Source organism: Nyctereutes procyonoides, unplaced genomic scaffold (genome assembly GCF_905146905.1).
Source record: "Nyctereutes procyonoides isolate TBG_1078 unplaced genomic scaffold, NYPRO_anot_genome, whole genome shotgun sequence".
In the NCBI taxonomy this organism is placed as follows: Eukaryota; Metazoa; Chordata; class Mammalia; order Carnivora; family Canidae; genus Nyctereutes; species Nyctereutes procyonoides.
This window is the reverse complement of record NW_026575125.1, coordinates 53,511,660-53,535,782: the sequence shown is the minus strand read 5'-3', so window position 1 is coordinate 53,535,782 and position 24,123 is coordinate 53,511,660. Positions and strand designations below refer to the sequence as shown.

General features: G+C 38.4%; 1 pseudogene; it reads left to right on the top strand.

Moving 5' to 3' along the window:
- Positions 1-5,413: 5,413 nt before the first annotated feature.
- Positions 5,414-5,725, top strand: LOC129517474 (signal peptidase complex subunit 1-like; annotated as a pseudogene).
- Positions 5,726-24,123: the final 18,398 nt, after the last annotated feature.

Below are 24,123 nucleotides of genomic sequence, written 5' to 3'. Positions count from 1 at the left end.
ACTGGAAAGAACTCAAATACAAAAGCTAACCTTACACTGTAAGGAGCTAGAGAAAAATCAGCAAATAGATCCTACACCCAGCAGAAGAAGAGAGTTAACAAAGATTCGAGCAAAACTCAACGAAATTGAGACCAGAAAAACTGTGGAACAGATCAAGAAAATCAGGAGTTGGTTCTTTGAAAGAATTAATAAGATAGATCAACAATTAGCCAGCCCTACTAAAGAAGAGAGAGAAGACTCAAATTAACAAAATCATGAATGAGAAAGGAGAGATCACTACCAACACCAAGGAAATACAAACGATTTTAAAAACATATTATGAACAGCTCTACGCCAATAAATTAGGCAATCTAGAAGAAATGGACGCATTCCTGGAAAGCCACAAACTACCAAAACTGGAGCAGGAAGAAATAGAGAACCTGAACAGGCCAATAACCAGGGAGGAAATTGAAGCAGTCATCAAAAACCTCCCAAGACACAAAAGTCCAGGGCCAGATGGCTTCCCTGGGGAATTCTATCAAACGTTTAAAGAAAAAACCATACCTATTCTACTAAAGCTGTTTGGAAAGATAGAAAGAGATGGGGTACTTCCAAATTCGTTCTATGAGGCCAGCATCACCTTAATTCCAAAACCAGACAAAGACCCCACCACAAAGGAGAACTACAGACCAATATCCCTGATGAACATGGATGAAAAAATTCTCAACAAGATACTAGCCAATAGGATCCAACAGTACATTAAGAAAATTATTCACCATGACAAGTAGGATTTATCCCCGGGACACAAGGCTGGTTCAACACTCGTAAAACAATCAATGTGATTCATCATATCAGCAAGAGAAAAACCAAGAACCATATGATCCTCTCATTAGATGCAGAGAAAGCATTTGACAAAATACAGCATCCATTCCTGATCAAAACTCTTCAGAGAATAGGGAGAGAGGGAACATTCCTCAACATCTTAAAAGCCATCTATGAAAAGCCCACAGCAACTATCATTCTCAATGGGGAAGCACTGGGAGCCTTTCCCCTAAGATCAGGAACAAGACAAGGATGTCCACTCTCACCTCTGCTATTCAACATAATACTGGAAGTCCTAGCCTTAGCAATCAGACAAAAAAGACATTAAACGCATTCGAATTGGCAAAGAAGAAGTCAACCTCTCCCTCTTCGCAGATGACATGATACTCTACATAGAAACCCAAAAGCTTTCACCCCAAGATTGCTAGAACTCATACAGCAATTTGGTAGTGTTGCAGGATACAAAATCAATGCCCAGGAGTCAGTGGCATTTCTATACACTAACAATGAGACTGAAGAAAGAGAAATGAAGGAGTCAATCCCATTTACAATTGCACCCAAAAACTAAGAGACCTAGGAATAAACCTAACCAAAGAGGTAAAGGATCTATACCCTCAAAAGTATAGAAGACTTCTGAAAGAAATTGAGGTAGAAAGAAAGAGATGGAAAAATATTCCATGTTCATGGATTGGCAGAATTAATATTGTGAAAATGTCAATGTTACCCAGGGCAATTTACACATTTAATGCAATCCCTATCCAAATACCATGGACTTTCTTCAGAGAGTTAGAACAAATTATTTAAAGATTTGTGTGGAATCATAAAAGACCCCAGATAGCCAGGGGAATTTTAAAAAAGAAAACCATACCTGGGGGCATCACAATAGCAGATTTCAGGTAGTACTACAAAGCTGTGGTCATCAAGACAGTGTGGTACTGGCACAAAAACAGACACTAGATCAATGGAACAGAATAGAGAATGCAGAAGTGGACCCTCGACTTTATGGTGAACTAATATTCGACAAAGCAGGAAAGACTATCCACTGGAAGAGAGTCTCTTCAATAAATGGTGCTGGGAAAATTGGACATCCCCATGCAGAAGAATGAATCTAGACTACTCTCTTTCACCATACACAAAGATAACCTCAAAATGGATAAAAGATCTAAATGTGAGACAAGATTCCATCAAAATCCTAGAGGAGAACACAGGCAACACCCTTTTTGAGCTCCGCCACAGTAACTTCTTGCAAGATACATCCATGAAGGCAAAAGAAACAAAAGCAAAAATGAACTATTGGGACTTCATCAAGATAAGAAGCTTTTGCACAGCAAAGGGTACAGTCAACAAAAAAAGACAACCTACAGAATGGGAGAAGATATTTGCATATGATGTATCAGATAAAGGGCTAGTTTCCAAGATCTATAAATAACTTATTAAACTCAACAGCAAAGAAACAAAGAATCCATTCATGAAATGGGCAAAAGACCTGAACAGAAATCTCACAGAGGAAGACATAGATATTGTCAACATGCCCATGAGAAAATGCTCTGCATCATTTGCCATCAGGGAAATACAAATCAAAACCACAATGAGATACCACCTCACACCAGTGAGAATGGGGAAAATTAACAAGGGAGGAAACCACAAATGTTGGAGAGGATGCGGAGAAAAAGGAACCCTCTTACACTGTTGGTGGGAATGTGAACTGGTGCAGCCACTCTGGAAAACTGTGTGGAGGTTCCTCAAAGAGTTAAAAATAGACCTGCCCTACGATCCAGCAATTGCACTGCTGGGGATTTACCCCAAAGATTCAGATGCAATGAAACGCCGGGACACCTGCACCCTGATGTTTATAGCAGCAATGTCCACAGTAGCCAAACTGTGGAAGGAGCCTCGGTGTCCACCGAAAGATGAATGGATGAAAAAGATGTGGTTTATGTATACAATGGAATATTACTCAGCCATTAGAAATGACAAATACCCACCATTTGCTTCAACGTGGATGGAACTGGAGGGTATTATGGTGAGTGAAGTAAGTCAATCAGAGAAGGACAAAAATGATATGTTCTCATTCATTTGGGGAATATAAAGGATAGTGAAAGGGAATATAAGGGAAGGGAGAAGAAATGTGTGGAAATTATCAGAAAGGGAGACAGAACATAAAGACTCCTAACTCTGGGAAACGAACTAGGGGTGGTTGAAGTGGAGGTCCGCGGTGGGTGGGGGTGAATGCGTGATGGGCACTGAGGTGGGCACTTGACGGGATGAGCCCTGGGTGTTATTCTGTATGTTGGCAAATTGAACACCAATAAAAAATAAATTTATTATAAAAAAACAAAAAGCAGAAGTGGAAAGAATACTTCCAAATTATGAGGCCCAGAAATACTTTGATCACTAAACCAGACAGACCCTACCAAAGAGGAGAATTATAGTCTAATATCTCCAATGAACATGGATGGAAAAATTTTCAATAAGATACTAGTAAATCAAATCCAACAAGTATATTAAAAGGATTATTCACCAGAAGCAAGTGGGATTTATTCCTGAGCTGTTAGGGTGGTTCAACGTCTGCAGTCAATCAACCTGATACAACATATTAATAAAAGAAAAGAAACATATGGTACTCTCAATACATGCAAAAAGTATTTGATAAGATACAACACCATTTCTTGATAAAAATCCTCCACAAAGTTGGTATAGTTGGAACATACCTCAACATTATAAGGGCCGTATAGGAAAGACTCACAGCAATATCTTCCTCAATGGGGAAAAGCTGAGAGCTTTTCCTCTAAGGTCAGGAACATGATAAGGATGTCCAACCTCACCAGTGACTCTTGTTCAATATAGAACTGGAAGTCCTACCCTCAGTAGTCAGGCAACAAAAAGAAATAAACTGCCTCCAAATAAGCAAGGAAGAAGTCAAACTTTCACTCTTCGCAGACAACATGATACTCTATGTAGAAAACCCAAAATACTCCACCCTAAAATTGCTAGAACTCGTACTGGAATTCAGGAAAGTCACAGAATATGAAATGAATGCACAGACATCTGTTGCATTTCTATAGACCAAACATGAACTAGCAGAAAGAGAAAACAAAGAATCAATACCATTTACAATTGGATCAAAAACCATAAGATATCTAGGAATAAACCTACCTAAAGAGATAAAACATCTGTACTCTGAAAGCTATAGAATACTTATGAAAGAAATTGAGGAAGATACAAAGAATGGAAAAATATTCCATGCTCATGTGTTGGAAGAACAAATATTAATAAAATATCTATGTTACCGGGACCCCTGGGTGGCTCAGTGGTTGAGCATTTGCCTTCGGGACCAGGGCATGATCCTGGAGTTCTGGGATTGAGTCCCACATTGGACTTCCTGCATGGAGCCTGTTTCTCCCTCTGCCTATGTCTCTGCCTCTCTCTTTCTGTGTCTCTCATGAATAAATAAATAAATAAAATCTTAAAAAATATCTATGCTACCTAAAAAAAATCTACACACTCAACATAATCCCTATCAAAATAACACCCACATTTTTTAGAAGCTGGAACAAACAATCCTAGAGCCCGAATAGCCAGAGGAATTTTGAAAAAGTAAACCAAAGCTGGAGGCATCACAATGCCAGACTTCAAGCTCTATTACATCAAGACAGTATGGTACTGGCATAAAAACAGACACATAGATCAATGGAACAGAATAGAGACTCCAGTCCCTCAACCCGATGATCAACTAATCTTCAACAAAGCAGGAAAGATTATCCGATGGAAAAAAAAAGACCATTTCTTCAACAAATGGTGTGGGGAAAATTGAATAGCCACATGTAGAACAATGAAACTGGACTATTTCCTCACATTATACACAAAAAAAGACTAAGAATGGATGAAAGATCTAAATGTGAGACAGGAATCCATCAAAATCCTAGAGAAGAACACAGGCCTTAACTTTTTTTACCTTGACCACCACAAGTTCTTACTAGACAGGTCTCCAGAGGCAAGGGAAACAGAAGCACAAATGAGCTATTATCTTCATCAAGATAAAAAGCCTTTTCACAACAAATGAAACAATTAGCAAAACTAAAATATGACCACAGAATGGGAGGAGATATTTGCAAATAACATATCAGATGAATGGCTGGAATCCAATATCTGTAAAGAATTTATCAAATTCAACACCCAAAAAATTAAAAAAATCCAGTTAAGAAATGGACAGAAGACGTGAACAGACATTTCTCAAAAGAAGGCATACCAATGTCTAACAGACACATGAAAAAATGCTCAACATCACCCATAATCAGGAAAATACAAATCAAAATCACAATGGCACACCACCTCACACTGGTTAGAATGGCTAAAATGAACAACTCAGGAAACAACAGATGTTGGTGAGGATGTGCAGAAAGAGGAACCTTCTTGCACTGTTGGTGAGAAAGCAACCTGGTGTAGTCACTCTGGATAACAGTATGGAGGTTCCTCAAAAAGTTAAAAATAGGGAGACATCCGCCTCTGGTGCTGTGGCCATTGCATCCTCAGGCTCAGCAGTCCCACTGAGCTTCACCTGGTTTCTGAGTCTTCATTGCCCTCAGGCCACTGGTAGCCTTATCAGCCAGTTATGCTGGAGAATCTGAGCTCATTGCCTACACGAATGGACTACAAGTACTAGAAGCTAGCTGAACAGATGTTTCAGGGAATTATTCTTTTTTTTCTGCAATATTTGTATTTATCTATGGGTATTTGGCTGAACAATATGGGTGGACAGTCTATATAATTATTGTCAGATTTTCTTTTTCATATTTATTGACACTTCCTCTATGGCCCATTTATTGCCAGCACCCCCACATGTGATTATGTGTTCAAGAATCAGGCTCAGAAGACAAGAAACCAGCAGAAAGAAAACAATAAAAGACATGCTAAAAATAACTAAATAGGGTTTTTATGATTTAGCTTTACTATTACTTTTACTATTTACTTTTACTAAAAGTAAAATAGTACTACTTACTATTTACTTTTACTAAAAAGAAAGCACCTGCTTTCTTTTTTTTCTGAGATGAGCTCAATTATTTTCATATCCAAAACATGAGATAAAACCCATCTCTTCTCTTTCAGCACAGTTGTGTGTAGATTTTGTTCTCTTTATATTCCTTTTTTAACTTAATATATATATTTTTTGTTGAAGTTTGATTTTCCAACATATAGTATGACACCCAGTGCTCATCTCGTCAAGTGCCCTCCTCAGTGCCTGTCACCCAGTCATCCTATCCCCCCCACCTCCCCTTTCACTACCCCTTGTTCATTTCAGAGTTAGGAGTCTCTCATGTTTTGCCACCCTCTCTGATCTTTCCCACTCATTTTCCCTCCTTTCCCCTATAATCCCTTTCACTATTTCTTATATTCCCCGTATGAGTGAAACCATATAATACTTGTCCTTCTCTGATTGACTTACTTCACTCAGCATAATACCCTCCAGTTCCATACATGTCAAAGCAAATAATGGGCATTCATCCTTTCTGATGGCTGAGTAATACTCCATTGTGTGTGTGTGTGTGTGTGTGTGTGTGTGTATAACACCACATCTTCTTTCTCCATTCATCTTTTGATGGACACTGAGGATCCTTCCACAGTTTGGCTATTGTGGACATTGCTGCTATAAACATTGGGGTGCAGGTGTCCTGGTGTTTCACTGCATCTGTATCTTTGGGGTAAATCCTCAGTAGTGCAAATGCTGGGTCATAGGGTATCTCTATTTTTAACTCTTTGAGGAACCTCCACACAGTTTTCCAGAATGACTGTACCAATTCACATTCCCAGCAACAATGCAAGAGGATTGCCCTTTCTTCACATCCTCTCCAACATTTGTTGTTTTCTGTCTTATTAATTTTCACCATTCTCATGTTCTCTTTATATTTCACTTCTAATAATGATGAATATTAAGTGATAGGACAATTTAACTGTCAAAGTTTTATAATTCATTATGAGTGGTTAAATTGTTTTAATGTTTGCAGTTAAAACTCAATGCAAGTAAAATACATGTTAAAGCTAGAACTACCTTACAACTCAGCAATTGCACTACTAGGTATTTATCCAAAGATAACAAACATAGTAATTCAAAGGGGCACAGCTGCCCCAATGTTTATAGAAGCACTATGCACAATAGCCAGCATATGGAAAGAGCCCAAATGTCCATTAAATGGTAAATGGGTAATGAAGATGTGAGATATATAGATATGTAAAATATGATATTTATTACTCAGTCATCCAAAGTTGAAATCTTGACATTTACAATAATATGGATAGAACTAGTGTATTATGCTAAGGAAATAAGTCAGTCAGAGAATGACAAATACTGTGTGATTTGACTCATATGTGGAATTTAAGAAAAAACAGATGAAAATAGGTTAAAGGGAAGGAAAAATAAAATAAGATAAAAACAGTGGGTGAGGCAAACCATAAGAGATTCTTAACTATTGGGAATAAACTGAGGATTGCTTGAAGGGGGTGGGGGATTGAGTAAATGGGTCATGGGCATTAAGGAGGGCATTTGTTTTAACAAGCACTCTTTTTTATATGCAAGTGATGAATCACTAATTTCTTCCCTTGAAATTAATACTACACAATATGTTAACTAACATGAATTTAAGTAAAATCTTGAATGAAAAAATTATTTTATGTTGAAAATTTAACTTCATAGGAGTTACACATTACAAATAATAAAACTAGATTTAATTTTAGTTTATTTAGTGCTCACTTTGGCAGCACATATACTAACATAGTTTACTTATAAAAATTGTAAAATAAATGTACATTAAAATCTAGAAAAAACTCTAGTCTCATATTTTAAATACTAACAAAAATTCCTGCTTTTCAAAAACTTACCTGTTTCAGGAAACCCTGGAATAGTAGAAATCATTTGTTACATGTAGAATCAACCTACATAGATTTGCAAATTATTTAGAAAACTGACACACTTTGTGGTATTTAACACACATTCCTGTTAAAAAATTATTTTTTTATCTTTGAGAGGAGAGAAAGCACACAAGATCAGGGGGGAGGAGCAGAGGGAAAGTGAGAGGGAGGGGAAAGTATTTCAAAAAGACTCCATGCTGAACACAGAGCCTGACATGGGTCTTGATCTCAAGACCCTGAGATCATGACCTGAGCTGAAACCAAGAGTTGGATGTTCAACTGACTGAGCCATGCTGGTGCCCTGAGAGCACTGGTATCTTTATCAGCCATTCATTTCTAGAAATTATTTAAATACTTTGGGTAAAAAGCCTATCTCTTGAGAGATTAACAAAATGACAAGAATATTTTCATTGCTTAATTATCTGAAGATTGTAGTTTTCTTTACAAAATGTTCTTTATACAGGAAAGAGAAAATCATCGGATGATGCAGTGAGAATCAACTGTACAATGTAGGTCCAGTTGTCATTTAGCTTGAACTTGCCAAGACAGAACAAACATTGTGAATGTTGGATTCGAACTTGAAAGATAAGACTCATGAAACATACCTAGTCTGTCTGACATAAAAGAAAAGAATACTTCTTTCAAGTTATCTTGGCTAAATAAAATAGCAAGAAGTCATTCATGTCAGGATTTACTTTCATTACTTTTTGGTCAATGACAAAAATATTAAAAATAAGTTCAATTTAGAGATCTTCTGTAGCTGGAGAAAACAATTTTAGAACAGAATAAGGGTTTTATTTTTATTTTTATTTTTTGGTCTTAAAACAGCAAGGACAATCATAAGACTTTATTAAGCTAAAAGAAAAGCACCTGTAAAAACAATAATTACCTGCCAAGAAATAAGTTTCTTTGTTATTCACAGGAGGTTGAGGAAGAGCTTAATGAAGGCAATTTAAGAAAACAGATGCCCTGCTGTTTTTGGTCCTCTTACAATTTCCAGTTGTAACTATGGCTGTTTACCACCTGAATCAGTCTAGTAAAAATGTATGATTTCTTTTTATAGTTTAAATTTTGTTACCTATTTAATATATGCACAGTAGTACATTTAACTTTAGATACTTAACCATGTCACATTCTAACATGTACAGATTATCTCTTTATCAAATGTTCTCATTAAAATGTCACCCATGAGCACAAACATGGTATAAAAGATGAAATGGATATCCTAGGTTATAAAGTCATGTTAAAGAAAATAAAGCAGAGGGATAAAGTGGTAATGCTAGTGTTTAAACTGCTTATATATATATTTTTTTCTGACTGATAAAGTACTCTTAAATACTCCCCTTAAATATTACCCATGGTTTCATTGGCAATAAGAGGAAAGTACTCAAGAAAGTTCTGTTATTTAACATGGTAAGTAGAGTAAAAACCCATGGATTTAGATGTATTTTTCATGTGTGATCATATAGACAACATAGAGTAAGATTTCCTTTTGTATAATTTATAAAGAAAGCAATTGCCAGGAAAAGTGACAGTTTACTTAAGGGAAGGGCTTGCCAGTTATTTTTTTAGTAGCCATTTCCAAATATGTGAAGAAAGATTTTCTATTTTATTTTATTTTTTTTTAAATTTTTATTTATTTATTTATTTATGACAGTCACACACACACACACACAGAGAGAGAGAGAGAGAGAGAGAGAGAGAGAGAGAGAGAGAGAGAGAGGCAGAGACACAGGCAGAGGGAGAAGCAGGCTCCATGCTGGGAGCCTGACGTGGGATTCGACCCCGGGTCTCCAGGATCGCGCCCTGGGCCAAAGGCAGGCGCCAAACCGCTGCGCCACCCAGGGATCCCAGATTTTCTATTTTAATAAGCTGGTCTGTGATGTATCTTTATGTACACCAAAGTAATAAAGTGGTTTGTTTTAAATTACTAATTTAGACTAGAATTTTCTATAATTAGTTAATATTAAGGCAGAAGAGGAAATCATGAGTAAGGCAGTGGAAGAATACAGATGACATGACTTAGGCCCTCTTGCTTCGTTCACTTAACTGGAAAGTTTTCCTGTTAATCTACAATCATGCTGATCTTCATTAGCACAGCATAATACAGGTCTCTACAGCTGGGTAGTATATAACAGCAATATGAAAGAGTAGAGAAATAAATCTCACATCTATTACTGCCATGACATCCATATTGAGTAAAGTTTCAGTTCTGCTTACATCAAAGTAGGGAGTTCAGAACTGACTGGTTAAAAAAAAAAAGGCTCCTGGGTTGCTCAGTTCATTGAACATCAGACTATTGATTTTAGCTCAGGTCATTTTTTTTCACGGTTGTGAGATGGAGCTCAGCATCTGGCTCTGCACTCAGCAGGGAGTCTGCTCAAGATTCTTCTTTTCTTCCTGCCCCTCCTTTCTCACGCTCCCTCTATCTAAAAATAAATTTAAAAATCTTAAAAAAAAGAAAGAGGGACACCTGGGTGGCTCAGTGGTTTAGCATCTGCCTTCAGCCCAGGGTGAGATCCTGGGGTCCTGGGATGAAGCCCCGCATCGGGCTTCCTGCATAGAAACTGCTTCTCCCTCTGCCTGTGTCTCTGCCTCTCTTTCTGTGTCTCTCATGAATAAATAAGTAAAATATTTTTAAAAAGAAAGAGAGGGGAACCCTGGGTGGCGCAGCGGTTTGGCGCCTGCCTTTGGCCCAGGGCGCGATCCTGGAGACCCGGGATCGAGTCCCACGTCGGGCTCCCGGTGCATGGAGCCTGCTTCTCCCTCTGCCTGTGTCTCTGCCTCTCTCTCTCTCTCTCTCTGTGACTATCATAAATTTAAAAAAAAGAAATAGAATTCATTTTAAACAAGGGCCTTTAAATACAATAACTTAAATTCTAAACCTTTAGTTATCATGGGAGCAATATTTTACACAATAGTGAAAGATAATGTGACAAGAAGAGGAACTTCAGATACATGAAAATCTATTGTTAAAGCATCATAATTCTACTCGATGGTTACTTTCATATCAACTGTTTTGAAGTCACTACAATAAGTAGAAACACCACATAATACTAAAAAAATGTGGCATTACTATGGGGAAGAGAAGCTATAATAACATCTTCATTTTCCAGTTCATAAAGTTCAACCAAGACATAAATATGTACACTAAAAAAATAAAAAATAAATAAATAAAAATGTGTACACTAAAGCGGTGAAAAACTAGGGTAGGAATTCAAATATTTATTGAATACCAGGCCTATTATCCTCAGTGTCAATTGTCACATACCATTTTCTTTCTTTTTGTATTGAATAACCCAATAGCATTAAACTTTCAAAAATGAATTAACAGGCTTACTTTACTGACACGATCAGTCACATACACTTTCTTCCTAGACAGCAATGACTTTTGCACCACCAAATTAGCTTCATTGGGAATCCCTGGGTGGCGCAGCAGTTTGGCGCCTGCCTTTGGCCCAGGGCGCGATCCTGGAGACCCAAGATTGAGTCCCACGTCGGGCTCCCGGTGCATGGAGCCTGCTTCTCCCTCTGCCTATGTCTCTGTGCCTCTCTCTCTCTCTCTGTGTGTGTGACTATCATAAATAAATAAAAAATTTAAAAAAATGGTCAAGGCTCTATGTTTAAAAAAAAATTAGCTTCATTGCATTGCTTGTACATTTTATCCCTTAAATACTATATGGAGGGATGGGCAATCAATAAGTTCTGTTCCCAAGCAGGATGGAAAAGTGTCAATCTAACTGTCAGAAGACACACAACCCTGAGACTAACACCAGAATCAGTCTTTTAGAAAATGTCCCAAAGGCAATAAATCTAACAGATTGTCAGTTTTTAACCAAGAAACCACAAAACATATGGTGTTTTCCACTTATAAATATTTCACTTTCAGGAAATAAAGTCTATGGCTTTTCATAATATTTCAGTACATAATTAATTGGTTATAATTCAGCCAGAGTGGCCTTCTTCCATGTAACATACCAGAGTTTGTAACCTGAAGAGGCCCAGAAATGAATAGAAGAAATAGACATTAGTTCAGTTTAGTCTAGATAATATTTTAGGAATCCTGAATAGGAAGTAAAGCTCTCAGTTCAAAGGATGACTTTTTGCTCATGCAGTATTAGGTAAAGACAATAAATCAGAATAGAGTTAGGTGTGAGGTACTACAGCAATGTAACTGACTAACTCAAATGACCTCTAGGGTATTCCTACCTATGAGATTCTACACAGAGACAATTTAGGTTTTGAAATGACTGTATTTTTCCCAGTGAACAATATTCATTCTGAATTTCATCAGTAGAATGGAGGGAGACATATCAATTGTCAGTGAGCAAAGAAGTAGCATATTTTGACTTTAGACTGTGGCACAGCTATTGACTTCATTTTATGGTGCCATTCATTAAGACAATCAGGTCCTCTGAAAACCATTCATGGTGCTACTGTCAACTATTACTGTTGAACCTGGTTTCAAGAAGCTCAGATGCTACAACATTCTTATCCTAACACAGGAAGTTTGTCTTTCCTATAACATTCTCAATCAATCAGAACTTCAATTCAGCTTTGGTGGCCAATTTAGTCATTTAGTATTGAAGCTACCCAGAATTGATCATTGAGTTGCTATGAACAGCTAAGTTCTGAGAAGCTTCAGGGCCATGGAAGCTGAAGATGTCATTGTCTATTCAAGTTCAAGGGTATATGTTCTGCATTAAAGTTTGGGATCAGGCTGAGAAAGTTTACAGGGCCCTTTATTGAGTGATTCTTAGGAAGCTATTTGTGTGTCCAGATCTATCCTGACTTTTTCTCCTTGCAGTTGGGCAATAAAAGATGATCAGTAGTAGGAAATAATATAAACATAAAATGATAAATTATGTAAACAGACAATTGTAGGCACTGGTGAGGAAGGTGAAACTTAGGCAGACACCCCTCCTCCACATGCTACTCAGGGTTTTTAAGGGTAGAGATTTGCTGACAATAGTGCCTTCATGACTCCAATTTAGTAGTATTTCTGCTGAAGCAAACACAACCTCCTAGTTTCAGGAAATGAAGACATCTTTTTTCCCCCCTACAGTTCTGTGCCAAACAGGAGGTTTCACGCTACTTTAAAAAATGTACTTTTAGGGAGACAGAATATGAGGGACTCCTAACTCTGGGAAACAAACAAGGGGTGGTGGAAAGGGAGGTGGGCAGAGGGTGGGGGTGACTGGGTGTTGGGCACTGAGGGGGACACTTGATGGGATGAACACTGGGTGTTATGCTATATGTTGGCAAATTGAACTCCAATAAAAAAATAAAAAAATAAAATAAAATAATAAAATAAAATAAAATAAAAAATATACTTTTAGATGTAAGATGGAAATGGATTTTACACCATAGATATCCAGCTCTCATTTTCAGAAGACTACAGATGGGGAAAAATCAAAAAGTGTATCTGTGGTATATGAGAAACAATGATAATATTTGGGAGTGGAGATAAAAGGGACATATTTCCATAATCACCTGTCACTCCCATCACTATAATATTACCCTTATTAATACCTACCAAGTGATTTTCTAACCCCAGAAAGATACATATCTTACATATCTGAAAATCAACACACAGATTTCCTCAGAAACACAAGCCATATATTGGAGTGAAGTCCTAGTATAAGGTGTTGAACATAATTTAGTTTTATCTTTAAAAAAAGTCTGAAAAAAATAAAGTCTGATTGGTAAAAGTTTTGATGTGAATGTAGATTCAATATTCAACTATATAACCTCAAATATAACATAAAATTATGCTGCCTTTTAGCTAGAGGAAGTCACTATCTATAGACTTGAATTTCCTAGTCCCTATCACTATTCCAAATAATGCTCCTGGCCTTCTCAGAAAGGAAAGAGAATGACTGGACAGAGCTGCTCCTCAAATACTCTAAGCTATTGATATATTCCTACCTTTTTGAAGACCTATGCAAACTAATTTCAGGACTATGAAAACATTTTTTAAATGCACATGTTTTTTTTCTCAAAAACAAGTGGATCTATTGAAAGGATCATATGGTTCTTATCTTTCTTTTATGAATATGGTGTATCACACTGATTGATTTGTGAATATTGAACCATGCTTGCAAACCAGGAATAAGTCCCACTTGATTATGGTGAATTATTTTTTAATGTATTGTTGGAATAAGTTTGCTAGTATTTTATTGAGAATTTTTGCATACATGTTCATCAGGGATATTGGCCTGTAGTTGTCTTTTTTTAGTGGAGTCTTATATTTTTTTAAATTCAATTTTCCAACATACAGTGCATCAGTAGTTTCATATATAGTTTTCGATAATTCATAAGTTGCATATAACACCCAGTGCTCATCACATCATGTGCCCTCCTTAATGCCTATCACCCAGTTACCCCATCCTCCCACCCACCTCCCTTTCATCAGCCCTCAGTTTGTTTCTGAGAGTCAAGGGTCTCTCATGGTTTGTCTTCCTCTCTGATTTTCCCCATTCAGTTTCCCTTCCTTCCCTTATGATCCCTTGCACTACTTCTTATATTCTGCATATAAGTGAAAACATATGATAATTATCTTTCTCCATTTGACTTATTTCACTTAGAATAATACACTTCCATCCACAGTGATGTGAATGGTAGATATAGATTCTTTCAGATGGCTGAGTAATATATATATATATATATATATATATATATATATATATATATATATATATAATACACACACACACACACACACACAATCACATCTTTATCCATTCATATGTTGAAGGACATCTCAGCTCCTTCCATATGGCTTTGGAATCAGGGTAATGCTGGCCTCATAGAATGAGTTTGGAAGTCTTCTATTTTTTGGAATAGTTTGAGAAGAATAGGTATTAAGTCTTTAAAAAGTTTGGTATAATTTGTCCGTGAAGCCATCTGGTCCTGGATTTTTGTTTATTGGGAGTTTTGTGATTACTGATTCAATTTATTTGCTGGTTATTTGTCTATTCAAGTTTTATATTTCTTCCTGTTTCAGGTTCGGTAGTTTATATATTTCTAGAAATTTATTCATTTCTTCTAGGTTGATTTGTGGGCATATAGTTTTTCATAATATTCTCATAATTATTTGTATTTCTATGATGTCGTTTGCTGTTTTTACTCTCTAATTTGTGATTTATTTGGGTCTTTTCTATTTTCTTTTGATGAGTCTGGATAGGGGTTTATCATTTTTTTTTTAAGAACCAGCTCCTGAGGAGGGGCAACATGGCGGAAGAGTACGGTTCCCCAAATCACCTGTCCCCACCAAATTACCTAGATAACCTTCAAATCATCCAGAAAATCTACGAATTCGGCCTGAGATTTAAAGAGAGACCAGCTGGAATGCTACAGTGAGAAGAGTTCGCGCTTCTATCAAGGTAGGAAGACGGGGAAAAAGAAATAAAGAAACAAAAGGCCTCCGAGGGGGAGGGACCCCGCGAGGAGCTGGGCTGAGGCCTGGGCGAGTGTCACCAGGACAGGAGAGGCCCGTCCCGGAGAAGCAGGAGCTGCACCAACCTTCCCGGGCGAAAAGGGGCTCGCAGGGAGTTAGAGCAGGAACCAGGAGGGCGGGGATGCCCTCGGGCTCCCTGGGACACTAACAGACACCTGCGTGCGCAGGAGAGTGCGCCGAGCTCCCTAAGGGCTGCAGGACGCACGGCTGGGCCAGAGGAGCTCCGAGGGACTCAGGAGAGACTCCACGGAGGGAGCTGCGGGGCGGGAGCGTGAATCCAACAGCGCAGGCCCCGGAGCACAGGGCACCGGGACACAGTCCAGGATCCGGCCTCCCCCGGGACAGGCAGAGGCCAGGAGGGCCCAGGACAGCAAGGACACTCCTGCCCCGAGCTGAGCAGATCAGCGGCCCTGCCCCGGAGCCTCCAGGCCCTGCAGACAGAGAGCCCCATAGTTCCTGCGGAGGCTGAATACAGGCTTCCAGAGTTGCCATAGCAACTGCAGCTGTTCCTCCTGGGGCCTGACGGGGTAAACAACCCCCGCTGAGCCCTGCAGCAGGCAGGGGCATAGCAGCTCCCCCAAGTGCTAACACCTGGAAATCAGCACAACAGGCCCCTCCCCCAGAAGACCAGCTGGACAGACCAGTTCCAGGGGAAGTCAAGGAACTTAAAGTCTACAGATTCAGAAGATACTCCCCCGTGTTTTTTTTTTGTTTTGTTTTGTTTTTCTTTTTTCTTTACTTTTGATTTCTGATTGCTTCCCCCACCCCCCTTTTTTTCACCTTTCTTTCTTTTTCTTTCTCTTTTTCTTCTCTTTTTTCCTTTTTTTTTCTTTTTCTTTTTTCTCTTTCTCTTTTATTTCCTTCTCTTTCTCTCCTTTTCCCAATACAACTTGTTTTTGGCCACTCTGCACTGAGAAAATTGACTAGAAGGAAACCCTCACCTCAAAAGAAAGAATCAGAAACAGTCTTCTCTCCCACAGAGTTACAAAATCTGGATTACAATTCAATGTCAGAAAGCCAATTCAGAAGCACTATTATACAGCTACTGGTGGCTCTAGAAAAAAGCATTAAGGACTCACGAGACTTCATGACTGCAGAATTTAGATCCAATCAGGCAGAAATTAAAAATCGTTGAATGAGATGCAATCCAAACTAGAAGTCCTAACGACGAGGGTTAACGAGGTGGAAGAACGAGTGAGTGACATAGAAGACAAGTTAATGGCAAAGAGGGAAACTGAGGAAAAAAGAGACAAACAATTAAGGGACCATGAAGGCAGATTAAGGGAAATAAATGACAGCCTAAGGAAGAAAAACCTACGTTTAATTGGGGTGCCCGAGGGCACCCAAAGGGCCAGAGGGCCAGAATATGTATTTGAACAAATCCTAGCTGAAAACTTTCCCAATCTGGGAAGGGAAACAGGCATTCAGATCCAGGAAATAGAGAGATCCCCCCCTAAAATCAATAAAAACCGTTCAACACCTCGACATCTAATAGTGAAGCTTGCAAATTCCAAAGATAAAGAGAAGATCCTTAAAGCAGCAAGAGACAAGAAGTCCCTGACTTTCATGGGGAGGAATATTAGGGTAACAGCAGACCTCCCACAGAGACATGGCAGGCCAGAAAGGGCTGGCAGGACATATTCAGGGTCCTAAATGAGAAGAACATGCAACCAAGAATACTTTATCCAGCAAGGTTCTCATTCAAAATGGAAGGAGAGATAAAGAGCTTCCAAGACAGGCAGGAACTGAAAGAATATGTGACCTCCAAACCAGCTCTGCAAGAAATTGTAAGGGGGACTCTTAAAATTCCCCTTTAAGAAGAAGTCCAGTGGAACAATCCACAAAAACAAGGACTGAATAGATATCATGATGACACTAAACTCATATCTGTCAATAGTAACTCTGAACGTGAACGGGCTTAATGACCCCATCAAAAGGCGCAGGGTTTCAGACTGGATAAAAAAGCAGGACCCATCTATTTGCTGTCTACAAGAGACTCATTTTAGACAGAAGGACACCTCCAACCTGAAAATAAAAGGTTGGAGAACCATTTACCATTCAAATGGTTCTCAAAAGAAAGCAGGGGTAGCCATCCTTATATCAGATAAACTAAAATTTACCCCGAAGACAGTAGTGAGAGACGAAGAGGGACACTATATCATACTTAAAGGATCTATCCAGCAAGAGGACTTAACAATCCTCAATATATATGCCCCGAATGTGGGAGCTGCCAAATACTTAAACCAATTATTAACCAAAGTGAATAAATACTTAGATAATAATACACTTATACTTGGTGACTTCAATCTAGCTCTTTCTACCCTCGATAGGTCTTCTAAGCACAAAATCTCCAAAGAAACAAGAGGTTTAAATGATACACTGGACCAGATGGATTTCACAGATATCTACAGAACTTTACATCCAAACTCAACTGAATACACATTCTTCTCAAGTGCACATGGAACTTTCTCCAGAATAGACCACATACTGGGTCACAAATCGGGTCTGAACCAATACCAAAAGATTGGGATCGTCCCCTGCATATTCTCAGACCATAACGCCTTGAAAGTAGAACTATATCACAAGAAGAAGTTTGGAAGGACCTCAACACGTGGAAGTTAAGGACCATCCTACTAAAAGATAAAAGGGTCAACCAGGAAATTAAGGAAGAATTAAAAAGATTCATGGAAACTAATGAGAATGAAGATACAACTGTTCAAAATCTTTGGGATGCAGCAAAAGCAGTCCTGAGGGGGAAATACATCGCAATACAAGCATCCATTCAAACACTGGAAAGAATTCAAATACAAAAGCTAACCTTACACATAAAGGAGCTAGAAGAAAAACAGCAAATGGACCCGACACCCAGCAGAAGAAGAGAGTTAATTAAAATTCGAGCAGAACTCAAGGAAATCGAGACCAGAAGAACTGTGGAACAGATCAATAGAACCAGGAGCTGGTTCTTTGAAAGAATTAATAAGATAGATAAACCATTAGCCAACCTTATTAAAAAGAAGAGAGAGAAGACTCAAATTAATAAAATCATGAATGAGAAAGGAGAGATCACTACCAACACCAAGGAAATACAAACGATTTTAAAAACATATTATGAACAGCTCTACGCCAATAAATTAGGCAATCTAGAAGAAATGGACGCATTCCTGGAAAGCCACAAACTACCAAAACTGGAGCAGGAAGAAATAGAAAACCTGAACAGGCCAATAACCAGGGAGGAAATTGAAGCAGTCATCAAAAACCTCCCAAGACACAAGAGTCCAGGGCCAGATGGCTTCCCAGGGGAATTCTATCAAACGTTTAAAGAAGAAATCATACCTATTCTACTAAAGCTGTTTGGAAAGATAGAAAGAGATGGAGTACTTCCAAATTCATTCTATGAGGCCAGCATCACCTTAATTCCAAAACCAGACAAAGACCCCACCAAAAAGGAGAATTACAGACCAATATCCCTGATGAACATGGATGAAAAAATTCTCAACAAGATACTAGCCAATAGGATCCAACAACACATTAAGAAAATTATTCACCATGACCACGTAGGATTTATCCCCGGGACACAAGGCTGGTTCAACACTTGTAAAACAATCAATGTGATTCATCATATCAGCAAGAGAAAAACCAAGAACCATATGATCCTCTCATTAGATGCAGAGAAAGCATTTGACAAAATACAGCATCCATTCCTGATCAAAACTCTTCAGAGAATAGGGAGAGAGGGAACATTCCTCAACATCTTAAAAGCCATCTACGAAAAGCCCACAGCAACTATCATTCTCAATGGGGAAGCACTGGGAGCCTTTCCCCTAAGATCAGGAACCAGACAGGGATGTCCACTCTCACCACTGCTATTCAACATAGTATTGGAAGTCCTAGCCTCAGCAATCAGACAACAAAAATACATTAAAGGCATTCAAATTGGCAAAGAAGAAGTCAAACTCTCCCTCTTCGCCGATGACATGATACTCCACATAGAGAACCCAAAAGCCTCCACCCCAAGATTGCTAGAACTCATACAGCAATTTGGTAGCATGGCAGGATACAAAATCAATGCCCAGAAATCAATGACATTTCTGTACACTAACAATGAGACTGAAGAAAGAAAAATTAAGGAGTCAATCCCATTTACAATTGCACCCAAAAGCATAAGATACCTAGGAATAAACCTAACCAAAGAGGTAAAGGATCTATACCCTAAAAACTATAGAACACTTCTGAAAGAAATTGAGGAAGACACAAAGAGATGGAAAAATATTCCATGCTCATGGATTGGCAGAATTAATATTGTGAAAATGTCAGTGTTACCCAGGGCAATTTACACGTTTAATGCAATCCCTATCAAAATACCATGGACTTTCTTCAGAGAGTTAGAACAAATTATTTTAAGATTTGTGTGGAATCAGAAAAGACCCCTAATAGCCAGGGGAATTTTAAAAAAGAAAACTATATCTGGGGGCATCACAATGCCAGATTTCAGGTTGTACTACAAAGCTGTGGTCATCAAGACAGTTTGGTACTGGCACAAAAACAGACACATAGATCAATGGAACAGAATAGAGAATCCAGAAGTGGACCCTCAACTTTATGGTCAACTAATATTCGATAAAGGAAGAAAGACTATCCACTGGAAAAAAGTCTCTTCAATAAATGGTGCTGGGAAAATTGGACATCCACATGCAGAAGAATGAAACTAGACCACTCTCTTGCACCATACACAAAGATAAACTCAAAATGGATGAAAGATCTAAATGTGAGACAAGATTCCATCAAAATCCCAGAGGAGAACACAGGCAACACCCTTTTTGAACTTGGCCACAGTAACTTCTTGCAAGATACATCCACGAAAGCAAAAGAAACAAAAGCAAAAATGAACTATTGGGACTTCATCAAGATAAGAAGCTTTTGTACAGCCAAGGATACAGTCAACAAAACTCAAAGACAACCTACAGAATGGGAGAAGATATTTGCAAATGATGTATCAGATAAAGGGCTAGTTTCCAAGATCTATAAATAACTTATTAAAGTTAACGCCAAAGAAACAAACAACCCTACCATGAAATGGGAAAAAGACATGAAGAGAAATCTCACAGAGGAAGACATAGACATGGCCAACATGCACATGAGAAAATGCTCTGCATCACTTGCCATCAGGGAAATACAAATCAAAACCACAATGAGATACCACCTCACACCAGTGAGAATGGGGAAAATTAACAAGGCAGGAAACAACAAATGTTGGAGAGGATGCGGAGAAAAGGGAACCCTCTTACACTGTTGGTGGGAATGTGAACTGGTGCAGCCACTCTGGAAAACTGTGTGGAGGTTCCTCAAAGAATTAAAAATAGACCTGCCCTACGACCCAGCAATTGCACTGTTAGGGATTTACCCCAAAGATTCAGATGCAATGAAACGCCGGGACACCTGCACCCCGTTGTTTCTAGCAGCCATGTCCACAATAGCCAAACTGTGGAAGGAGCCTCGGTGTCCATCGAAAGATGAATGGATAAAGAAGATGTGGTTTATGTATACAATGGATTATTAGCCATTAGAAACGACAAATACCCACCATTTGCTTCAACTTGGATGGAACTGGAGGGTATTATGCTGAGTGAAGTAAGTCAATCAGAGAAGGACAAACAGTGTATGTTCTCATTCATTTGGGGAATATGAATAATAGTGAAAGGGAATATAAGGGAAGCGAGAAGAAATGTGTGGGAAATATCCGAAAGGGAGACAGAGCATAAAGATTTCTAACTCTGGGAAATGAACTAGGGGTGGTGGAGGGGGAGGAGGGCGGGGGGTGGGGGTGAATGTGTGACGGGCACTGAGGGGGACACTTGACGGGATGAGCACTAGGTGTTATTCTGTATGTTGCTAATCTGAACACCAATAAAAATTAATTTATTAAAAAAATAAAATAAAAAAATAAAGAACCAGCTCCTGGTTTCATTGATCTGTTCTATTGTGGCTTTAGTTTCTATATCATTATTTCTCTTCTAATCTTTATTATTTTCTCTCTTCTGCTGACTTTCAGCTTCATTTCTTGTTTACCAACCTCCAATGGGTGCAAACATCTATTATTTGAGATTTTTGTGCTCATTCATGTAAGCCTCTATTGCTATATACTTCCCTGTAGGGACCACTTTTGCTGCATCCCAAAGGTCTTGGAACATTGTTTTCATTTTCATTTGTTTCCAAATATTTTCATGTTTCTTTCTTGATTTCTTGGTTTACCCATACATTGTTTAGTAGCATGTTGTTTAACCTCCATGCATATGTGGTCTTTCCACATTTTTACTTATGGTTGACTTCTAGTTTCATAGTGTTGTGGTCAGAAAAGTTTCATGATATGACTTCAGTCTTTTTGTATTTGTTGAATCCTGATTTGTGACCTAATATATGATCTATTCTGAAAAATATGACATGCACTTGAAAAGAATGTGTATTCTGCAGTTTTATGATGGACTTTTCTGAATATGCTTTGTTGCAGGGTTTTTTTTTCTTTCAGTGCTTTGACTATATCGTGCTACTTTCTTCTGGCCTGCAAAGTTTCCTTTGAATAATCAGCTGATAGCTTTATGTGGCTTCCCTTGTATGGAACTGTTTTCTTTCCTCTCACTACTTTAAAAATTATCTGTTTGTAACTACTTTTTGCCATTTTAATTATCATATGTCTTGTATGGTCTCCTTTGAGTTGATTTAGTTAGGGACTTTCTGTGACTCTTGCATCTGGAAGTCTGTCACCTTACCCAGATTAAGGAAATTTTCAGCTATTATTTCTTCAAATAAAATAAAAATTCTGCTGCCTTTTCTCTCTTCTTCATTCTGGGTTCCCTGTAATGTGAATGTTTTTAAGCTTGGCAATTTCTCTGAGTTCCCCTAACATACTCTCATTTTTTATTGTTTAAAATGTTTTGAAGTTAAGCTTGGTTGATTCCCATTACTCTGTCTTCCAACTCACTTATCTGTTTCTCTGATTCCTGTAGTCTACTATTTATTCCCTCTAGTGTAATTTTAATTTCAGTTACTGAGTTCTTCATCTCTGATTGGTTCTTTTTTATATTTTCTATCACTTTGTTATAGGTGTCACTGAGATCCTCCAGTAAGTAGCCTTATGACCCCATTATTTTCAATTCTTTATCAGGCAACTTCCTTATTTAGGTCTCTTACTGTTATTTTGTCCTCTTCTTCCATTTGGGATATATTACTCTGTGTAATTACTTTTTATAAATTTGTTTTACTTTTTTAGAAGGAGAGAGAGGGAGGAGGGTCAAAAAGGGAATCTTAAGCAGGCTCCATGCCCAGTGTAGAGCCCAACTTGGGGCTTGATTTCAAGACCCTGAAATCATGACCTGAGCCAAAATCAAGAGTCAGATGCTTAACTGACTGAGCCACCTGGGCACTTCTATTTTATCTAAATTTCTGTGTCTATTTTTATGTATTGGAAAAGTGAGGTATGTCTCCTCATCTTGAAGGTAGTGGTCTTATATAGAAGAGGCCCTGTAATGCCCCATAGTGTAATGTCTTCTGTTCACCAGAATATGGTATTTCAGGGACGTATCATATTTGTGTTGAATGCATCCTACTTTTGTGCTTGAGCTTCAGTTTCTTTTAGTCTAGTCTGTTGCAATGGTCCTATTTGTAGTTGTAAGGGTTTTGTTTCTGTGCTGTTAAGTGGCTCATCTGGGGCTGTCTTGGGCTTGTAGTGGGATCAAACCAGATATTTGCTGTCAGCTCATTTACATTGGCATCTAACTACAGGCCACACTTCTTGCATTTTTCCTAAGAGTCTTTGTTAGTGGGCAGGGACTATGATCAGACTAGGTGTCTGTTTCTAGTCTATCTCTTGGGGTTGCAACAACCCCAAACTGCAGGGCTCTTTCTTTGTGTTGCTCCCTCTGATGTTTTTGTTTATGGGCAGGGCTGGCAGTCAAATCAGATTTCTTCCCCCAGGGTACTGTTGGGTCTGCACTCAAACTGGTATGTGTGGTTATCTTACCTTTTCCGCAGGACAAGAGTTGCTTTGGAGTGATGCTGACCACTGTTGGGGCTGTTTGAAGAATTAGATAAATCAATTTCTTCTTTGTAGTGATTCTTGCTAAGTGGGGCAGGTTGAATGGGGCAAGGTTGCAGGAGAAAAAAGGTGCAATGCACAGTGTTAACCAGGTAGGTGGTGAGTTTGTGATTGCTCTCACAGGTGTCCAGGTATCTAGACTGGGAAGCAGGAGAAGAAATGGTGTCTACCAGATCTTTTCTTTTTATTCACCGAAAGATTTCTGCTCCTCCAGCACATGTTCTGAGATTAATAAATATATCTATTTCCTGTACAACCCAGTGGTTTTCAAACTACTGTTTCTATACTTATCATAATGGGACTATTTGGTTGTTGTCTCGTTATCCTATTGCCTTTAAGCTATCCTGGAGCTGAGTCTGATGATTTTTTTAAATTAAATTATTAAGTCACACTGCTTCAAAAACTCATGAAGTTAAGCCTCTTGAGTTTTCAAAGCCTAATATTATAAGGACTTGTCATTTTTTTTTAGGACTTGTCATCCTAATGCAGGTTTCCCAAGTCTATTGGGACTGATGTGAAGTCTGTTTCTTTCCGTATCTGATCTTTCCCTTATCTGAATTTCTTGTGTCTCTCCAGTCAGTGCTTACTCTTGCAGGGTAGTTTGGTTCCCTACCAGGACCATGCCCTTCTTTTTTTTTTTTTTTTTTTTTTTTTTTTTTTTTTTTTTTTTTTTTTTTTTTATAAATTAATTTTTATTGGTGTTCAATTTACCAACATACAGAATAACACCCAGTGCTCATCCCATCAAGTGTCCCCCTCCGTGCCCGTCACCCATTCACCCCCACCCCCCGCCCTCCTCCCCTTCCACCACCCCTAGTTCATTTCCCAGAGTTAGAAGTCTTTATGTTCTGTGTCCCTTTCTGATATCTCC